This window comes from Charadrius vociferus, unplaced genomic scaffold, assembly GCF_000708025.1.
Source record: "Charadrius vociferus isolate BGI_N301 unplaced genomic scaffold, ASM70802v2 scaffold128, whole genome shotgun sequence".
NCBI lineage: Eukaryota > Metazoa > Chordata > Aves > Charadriiformes > Charadriidae > Charadrius > Charadrius vociferus.
This window is the reverse complement of record NW_009649443.1, coordinates 127,708-133,648: the sequence shown is the minus strand read 5'-3', so window position 1 is coordinate 133,648 and position 5,941 is coordinate 127,708.

Here is a 5,941-nt window from a genome sequence, read left to right as displayed (position 1 = left end):
ACTAGCCAGGCAAGCGTGCCCAGGGCACAGGGAGAGCTGTGCAGATCAGGGACCTTCTGTTATTAGCTAGGCACATGCACGAGTAAACATAGGTGTGCAGGCAAACACACGTGCTGAGGGGTGCTGGACGTTGCTTCCCCACCTACCTACACGCACGTGTACTCCACAGCCCAAGTTCGCCCGTGCACACACACTTGTGCACATGTGGCTTGCGCAGATGGCCTTGCACATGCGCACACATTTGTGTGCTCTAACATTCTTGCCCAAAGAGGCCTTGAGCCCGGGCTTTGCAGGGCATCGTCGCCCTGGGTGAGGATGAACAGGCTGCCCAGGTGCTTCTCCAGCGTCGATCCAAACCGCTCTGCTTCCCGCTCGCTGCCTGTGAAGAGGCTGGTCGCTGGAGCATCACCCGGCTGAGCACGGCAGTGTGGTCGGCAGGGCCTCGCACCCATCTGCGTGGAGCCTCTGAACCTTCGCAGCCAGCCCAGGCTGCAGCTGCTGGTTGCAAGAGCGTGCTGCAAACCAGACGTGATGGAACTGGCAGCTGCCCCCTCCACAAACTGCACTTGTGCATGTCTGGACAAAGTATGATGGCACCAAACGCGACACTGTGGATGCCATGGGATCTCTATGGCTTGGCTGCAGGGAACACTCCAAAAATGCAGGTCTGCCAGAGAAGACTCTGCCACGAATGAGCAGCTGAGTTGGTCATAGGAGCATAGCAGAGCCCGGCGCCTTTTGTTCTGCAGAGGGTCCTTGCTGGAGAGATGGGGCGCAGTCCCACCATGTGCGCAAAGGTACTACTGGTTGATGGGCAGGAGTAGTAACGCCCCCGCCCCAGGGATTCTGTCTTTCCAGCACATATGAATTGTGGCAGGGATCTCCTTCAAGGTCCCCCAGCCGCTGTTTGGACATGCAGCCCCTCACTCTGTACAAGTTACAAAACTCCGGCTGGATCCACTCCAGCAGCACAAGGGTTAAAGCTGTCTGTTTTCCCTGACAAGCCCAGGCCAGTGTAGTCCCCAGTGGTTTTGTACAATATGTCGCCTCATCTCCTGCCAAATGCTGCCTCTCCTAGTCTCTTTTCATACCTCGCCGTGCCCTCCCTGCCACGCACGCAGGAGGCCTGGAGCGGTGAGCCCGGCTTAGGTTCCCCCGGCCCTGTGCCGCGACTCCTCTTTCCACAGCTGATCCCTGAACCTCATGGGTTGAGATCAGCAAGTCCTGGAGGGCTTCATCCCCTTGGATAGAAACACCATGATGGACCCACCTGGGTCCATCAGCCTCACAGGTCAAGTTGAAGGTATCGAGAAATTTTTAAAAGCTGGCTGTGCTCCCACCGGTGTACACCGGCCTTTTTCTTCTTGAGTGCTGTGTTGAAAAGGAGGCCCAGAAATTCTGGGGAAATGAGGGTGTTCTGCAGGCTCCAGCTTGTGGGCTCCTGCGATTAAGAAACCTACATGGTTTTGACAAGGAATACCAGTTTCTGCCAGCCGGGAAGTTGGGCAACTCCGAAGTGAAGAATAAAGCCGGAGAGTCTCTTGTTCTCCCCTCCCGTCCCCCCCAAATCTCATCAGGTTCTGAGCAGCCTTAGCATATTTGAAGCTTGCAAGTTCTTGCTGAGGAGGAAGAGAATGAGGCAGCAGCCAAAATCCCAGGGACCTCAGGAGCTCCCACGGGCTCTGAGCAAGAACCGGGAAGAATTTCAGCCACGGGGGGGATATTGGCTTGGGTTGCAGGAGAAAGGTCTTGAGTTTCTTGCTCTACCATCACCCTCTCACAAGACCTGTGGCTGTGGTTTCATCTTCCCCCGCTCCCCAGCACAACCCTGCCGGTGTTGGTCTCACCCTCCATGAGCCTTGCAGGTTGGCTCTGCAAGGCTTTGCGGGCTGCGTGCGCGCTCTGCAGCGCTCAGCATCAGGGCTGCATCCTGCCCGGTGACACCTCTTTGGTACAAAGAGCACCCATTTTCTGAGGGACATCACCAGCTGAAATTCTCCCTCCTTGTCAGTGCAAAATTTGGATGCTGTGAGATGAAGGGGCCTTTGTAATCTCAGCTCTTCCCTGCGGGAGGAGGAAAGCTGAATCTGCATGGTCCCAGGGCAGACTTAAGGTGACGGCGTTATGGGAACGGGACCTCGGCTGCTGGGAGCAGGTGCTGAGCTTGTGTCACTGTGGACAGGCCGAGAGGACTGTCCCTGGTCAGTGTCATAGAATCATAGAATCGTTTTGGTTGGAAGAGACCTTCGAGTCCAACCGTTAACCCAGCACTACCAAGATACCCCTAAACCATGTCCCTCAGCACCACGTCTACGTGTCTTTTAAATACCTCCACGGATGGGGACTCAACCGCTTTGGGGGTGAGCGGGGCAGTCCCGTGTCCCCCGCAGAGCACTGTTGCATCGCTCCCCGGTGGAGCTGCAAGGATCCGGGGCTGGGAGGATGAATTTGCCGATGCCTCAACTTGCGAGAAGAACTTGAGCAGGAGCCGAAACCTTCCCGCTTGCCTGGATGCTGCCCGCTTGCCATGGCTGCGGGGCCAGCTCAGATCAGGCTTGGCCGCCCTGCTGGGGATGCTCCGGCAGCCAGCTCTGCTCCTTCCCTCCCCTTCTCCCGGAGCCCAGCCCGGCAGGATGCCCGGAGCAGCCCAGCATCAGCTGTGGAGAGAGGTGGGACCCTGCTGGCGTCCTGGCAGGGGGAGAGGAGCTGGCCCTGGGGGTGGGCAGGCGAGACAGGAACAGAAGAGGGACGAGGAGCGCAGAAACGAGAAATAAATGCAAACAGCCTATCGGGCTCTCGGGGGAGATTGGGGGGCCCAGGCGGAGCGCTGCGGTGAGGGAGGAGGGGGGGATGTGTGTGCCCGGGCAGGGGGATCACAGGGGTGTGGAAAGGGTTGGTGAAGGCGCACATGGGACAGAGGAGTGATTTGTGCGTGCGAGAAGTGTGTGTGGGGCGTGCGTGCGTGTGATAGATGCATGATGCGCGTTGCATCCAGTGCATTATCCAGGCGTGCTGTGCATCGCGCACGCCTTAGTCTCGGGGCGGATGTGGCTATTGCCACGAGCTCATTAGGCGAATATTGTTTTATAATCGGTGCCATAGCAATGGTGAGGCAGGCTTCTCCCCGCCACCTGATCCCTCTGCCTCGTCCGCCGCTTGCCCTGCAAAACTCCGAGACCATCTGCTGATCCGTGCCATGGGCTGGAGCCCACCCAGGTGCGAATGCCCATCACCTGGGCTTCGCCTGCCGTGCAGGGGAGGGGGAACCAGCCCCCAGGGCCCGGGAGGGAGGAGATGGGGGGGGGACACAACATGTAACCTCCAACACTGGGAGGAGGGAGAGGACGAAGGTGGGAGACTCCAGCAAGCAAACTGCAGGGAGGTCCGGGAGGATACAGAGGGATATGTATGCACGGGAGGGGGGACGCAGGGATTTCAGAGCAGGGAGTTTGCTGATAATGAGGACAAAGTAGAGCAGATTTTCTCAAGATGGAGCTTAACGGGAGAATTTGAAATCGGAGAAGGGTGAGAGGCAGAGACCAAGTCTAAGCCACAAAAGAGATCATTGTTTCGTGGTTAAATAGAGGATCGGCGTTTCAAAGCAATACCTGTGTGTTCTGGGTACCTCTTTCTTTCACTTTCTCTCTCTTTCCTCACCAAACTTCACTACAGGTAGATTTTACAGCAGCTCACAGGCAGGACCTATGGGACAGTTGTTGCCACTGGTAGAGCCAGTCTGGGAGAGGCTGTCCATGGTTCGGGCACCCACCGGTGCTCGCCCGCCCCACACATGCACCCGCAGACTGGTGTGGCACACGGACACGTGTGCATGCCTGCACAGCACAGACACACAGCCCAGCTCACACACGCACCCACGTCGCGGGGTGGGAGCCATGGGGAAGGCTGTGGTGTCGGTCCCGCTTCTTCTGCAGACGGCTGCTCCTCATCCCAGCCCGGCGCAGGGACTTGCCTGCCTGTCTGTCTCTCCCTCTCCCCTTTCCACGCTCGCTCCCATCTCTCTATTTCTCCTTTATGAAATATGCATGGAGAACAGATGTCGCCTTCTCCCGGAGCACCCCCACCCTCCTCCCTCCCTCCCTCCCAGCCCACCACCTCCATCCACCCTCCAGGACCACATCCAACCTCCACCTCCCTCTTCTCCCGAGGGCTCCAACCTCCCGCACAGCCAATGGCATCCCCGCTCTTGACTTTAATATTTATGAGGGGGGGAGCACCGGAGCGGCCAATGAGGCAGGTGGGGGCGGACCCGGCGTGCGAGGCTGGGGTGTATATATAGCGTATGGGGCACATGCATCCTTGGGGTGTCCATCTCAACGTGCGGTGGCCCGCTTGCACTCCTGCCCAAGGAGGAGCATGCCTGGGCCCCAAAGCTGCTGGGGTTTCCCCTGACCGCCCCCCCCCCCCCCATCCTGCTGGAAGAGAAAAGCTGGAGCTCGGGAATGGTCATCGGCTTGGGGGTAAGGTGGTTGTCCTGGGGATGGGTGAGCAGTGCTGCGAGGTGTGACGCTGCTGTGAGGTGGTAGTGAGAGAAGCAATGTGGTCTGTGCGGGACGGTAGCCCTCTGCGCGAAGCTGCAGGCTCTCCCGGGAAAGGGGGCTCGACCCCGGCACGAGGTTTAACGCACAAATCCGCCTGCACGTCCTTTGCTTTGGGCTCGGTGGTGGCACGGGCTAGCTCCGATCAGGAAAAAGAAAAGGAACCTCCTTTCGCATGGCCTGAAAGTGGGTCCCAGACACATTTTGCATGGCCAGGGAGTCTTCAAAAATTGTCACACCACCGGTCTGGCGTGCGAGGGAAAGGGCAAGCGAGGAGGTGGGAAGCATTGCTTCCCATCGAGGGTTTAAGCGTTATTGGGGTTTTGCTCATGGCAGGACTGGAGCAAGTGTAGGTTTAAAAGAGGTTCTTGCAAGAGGTGAATTTAGGAAGATGGCAGTTTACAGTTCATCTGCAGGAAAGAGTGAAAAAGAGCCACCCAGAGCACAACTCTCCCACATGAAGGAAAAGCTTTTTGTGGACTGGACTAACCCAGCGAAGGAGGACTGGGATAAGGAGTTCACTTGGGTCCAGTACTGAAACTTGTCTTCGTGCAAATGGTCTGGTGTCTCCTGCCGACATCCTTCTGCGACTGAGAGCAGAGACCCCAGAGCAGGACTCCTGCCTCCCATGTTTGAGACACCTTAAATTCACTCCCAAGGACGCTGAGACAGGGTCAGCACCGTGTCCCACAGCCTGTGCCCTCTGCGGACTGCAGCAGACTGGTGAGTGGTTCCCGGGCTGTTCCTGGGCCAGGTCACCATCCCCGTCTGCCTGAGGAGAAGGAGGTTTCGTGGCCTCCCCTGCTCCAGGATGAAGTAACACGCTCGTGCCTCAGCGCTGGTGTCCCAGGAGGGGACAGGAGGCGATTGTTTGTCTCCTTCCCTGCCCTGTGCCGAAGCGACGGGGCCAGGAGGCAGTGGAGCCGCTCCACGGTTTCTTGCCGGGGTAGCTCACCCGCATGTGGACTTCAGCTCCAGCACGGTGGGATGAGGCAGCACCTGAGTTTGCAGGGCAGGAGGAGAACGGGCCTGTTGGTTGCAGAGCAGCAGCGCCAGGATAAAAGGGAGACAGAAGAGCGGGGATGCTGGTGTAAGAAGTCGAGTGCTGTTCCCCATCCCTAAGAGCAGGGAGGAGAGTATTTAAAGAGAAGCTGTGCACACAGGTGCGGAACTGCGCACGTGAGCGCGGATCCCAGACTTCCACACGCCAACTCCTCGCCGCAGCCCTGGGATCTGAAAGTACAGAGCCGCCGTGGCCCATGTCCAACCCCAGAGCCGACCTTCCCTCCTTCTCCCAGCCCGGCCACTCCGGAGGTTGTGCTCACGGCTGGAGCTGGGAGCGCCCTGGGAGCAATGCTCCAGGGATCACTATTGTGAGCGGGAGG